We start from the raw sequence: 3,150 nt of genomic DNA, 5'->3' as shown, positions 1-3,150 counted from the left end.
GAATCGTTTTTCAACTTCGCCTGCCTTTTTCATATTTTCAAAGGCCGTTTTTTGAAACTCATCGATTAATAATTCTCGATGTTTGATATACGTTTTCTCAGACATACATGGCGTATTCACAGCTGCTAACATCTCTTGTAATTGGGCATAACCAATCCCAGTCGTTATGCTTGCAGCTGTCATAGCCGTGTTGATGTCCATAGTTTTACCATCTCTGGGTTGTGACCAAAACTTGTCTTCATAGTTGCAATTTTGGTATCTAAAGAAGAATTGCGTCAATAACCCAGAGCGTCGCTCATTTATGAGACGCCAATTTTCAAATCGGCACGAAAATAACATTGCATGCTTATCAAATGTCCTATGCATCTCTTTCAAGAAGAAAGAAATATCCACAATGCGAGCCCTTCAGGCTCATGGTCTTGGATACGATCTATATCCACATGGCCTGTACGGTCGACGACATAACTATCATCATTGTCATCTTCGCAAATTTGGACATTCCTATACATACCTTTATTTACTGGCTTTGTGTCCAAGCATGTTTCGAAGGTACTGATTTCTTTCAAATCCATCGCATCGGGTGAGATCAATGCTATCGGCCCCGTGTCAGATTTATTATCAGTACTCTTAGAATTAATGCTGGTTTCTTCAGCCATCATCCTTTCCATCAATTTTCTTAACTCTGCCCGCCTACAAAGAATAAATACATTAATATGCAAAATAATACACAGAATAGCATTTAATAATAAAAACATAAAAATATGGATATAACTTATATTATTTATCATATATTTTATTATTACGCATGTATCTTACTATTACCCAGTCTTGCTTGTTTATTATACTGTTTACTACAATTAAATATATATATATATATATATAAAGTTTTTCAACGTGTTGTGTGTGTACGTGCGTGCGTGCGTGTATGTGTTACCATCACGAGTGACGCTTTTGATATTTATTATAATCAGTATCGTCTGGGGAGGGCTCCGATTGCATACATGGCATATTGCACACATGTATCGCTGATTGGCCAATTTAAAAATAAAATAATCTCATTGGCAAAACAGTGAATAATTACTAGGCACCAGTTGATATGAGTGATATGTACAATCAGAACTGTAGGCAAACGGGATCCTCCCTATCGTCTGATTAGACGTCTCTGAGATTTATTCCATCAGTTCCGTCGAAATAGACGCTTCTGACATTATGGCAAACAATAACATGCATATGATAATACAAACTAGTACCGTCAAAATAGACGCGTCTGGCATTATGGAAAACAATAACATGCATATGATAATACAAACCAGTACCGTCAAAATAGACGCGTCTGGCATTGTGATAAACAATAAAATGCATATGATAATACAAACCAGTACCGTCAAAATAGATGCTTCTGGCACTATTGAAATACTATTAACTACTACATGGTTAAATATTGTATACAATTAATTTCGTGTTCAATGTAGAGACAAGCAAGACTGCGTTCTTATCTTTAAAAACAATTGTAATTTTTTATAAAAAAATTCATTTTTACAAAACTTACCATTAAGCTCTTGCAATAGTAAATTATAATTTTCGAATACTATACAGGGTGTCTGGAAATTACCGACAAATGTTTCGTGCGTAGGTAGAACAGATAATACTGAGTTGAAAAGTCCTGTACCATTTTGCGATGTCAGCAATAGTTAACGAGATATTAACGTTATAGCTGAATAGGCGCGTCCGCCCGACCTACTATTGCCGGAGATACGGCCCATCGAGCGCACGGTGCGCGGGCCGCGAGGAGCAGGGACGGCCTAGTAGGCGCGCCGCTCCGTTCGAGCCTCGGTTCGAGCTTCGAGGCTCGTGGCGGAGAGCGGGGAGCTTGCCACACTCCCCGGGCGCCAAGCTATCGATGACGGCGCTTTGGAAATAATATCTCAATTAGGAAATGATCGCAATCTTTTTGAAAATTCAATTTAGTTCGCTCTAAAACGTGCGCGTGTACATACAAAAAATGCTACATATGTATAAATGTGACTTGTTTTAAATAAATAATATATGTATTTTAAAAGGATATTTGATCATTCTCCCGACAACGTTCGTGAATAAGAAAGAGCGCACTAAGCTGAGTCCAATTGAGTCCTTTACCATTTTGTAATTTTCGCAATAGTTACAAGATATTAATTACTAAAATATTGATTTTCAAGAATTTTTTACTCAAATACTATCAACTTTACAGAAAAACATCAAAAGACAAATATTTTTTTTTTTTCATAAAGCTCTACGAATTTTTTCAGAATTTTTTAGTACCGTATTTTCTCATTTTGGTAAAAATAGTTGTTAATAAGAAAATGCTGCATTAAAAGATTGATAAAAAATTCCGAAAAGATTTCTGGAGCTTTATGAGAAAAAAATAAACAATTTTTGTCTCTTGCTGTTTTTTTTGTAAAGTTGATAGTACTTAAATAAAAAATTCTTGAAAACCAATATTTTAGTAATTAATATCTTGTTAAATATTGCGAAAATTACAAAATGGTAAAAGACTCAATTCGACTCAGTTTAGTCCGCTCTATGTTATTCACGAATGTTGTCGGTAGAATTATCAAATACACATATTATTCATTTAAAATATACATATTATTTATTTAAAACAAGTTATATTTATACATAGCATTTATACGTAGCATTTTTCTGTACGTACACGCGCACGCTTTAGAGCAAACTAAATTGAGTTTTCAAAAAGATTGCGATCATTTCCTAATCGAGATATTTCCAAAGCGCCGTCATCGATAGCTTGACGCATGGGGAGTGCGGCAAGCACTCCGCTCACCGCCGCGAGCCTCTAAGCTCGAACGGCGCGGCGCGCTGCTAGGCCGTCCCCGCTCCTCGCGCCGTGCGCTCGGTGGGCTGTACGCCTGTACCTTCGGCAATAGTAGGTCAGGCGGACGCGCGTATTCGACTATAACGTTAATATCTCGTTAACTATTGCTGACACCGCAAAATAGTACAGAACTTTTCGACTCAGTATAATCTGTTCTACCCACACACTAAACATTTGTCGGTAATTTCCAGACACCCTGTATATGTATGTGAGTATATATGTACACTGCCCGTCATTAATCGCCCTGATGTCCTAGCAGTAGCTCTAACTTTTCTATAATT

This window comes from Trachymyrmex cornetzi, unplaced genomic scaffold (assembly GCF_001594075.2).
Source record: "Trachymyrmex cornetzi isolate Tcor2-1 unplaced genomic scaffold, Tcor1.1 scaffold290, whole genome shotgun sequence".
Classification (NCBI taxonomy): domain Eukaryota; kingdom Metazoa; phylum Arthropoda; class Insecta; order Hymenoptera; family Formicidae; genus Trachymyrmex; species Trachymyrmex cornetzi.
This window is presented reverse-complemented; position numbering follows the sequence as displayed.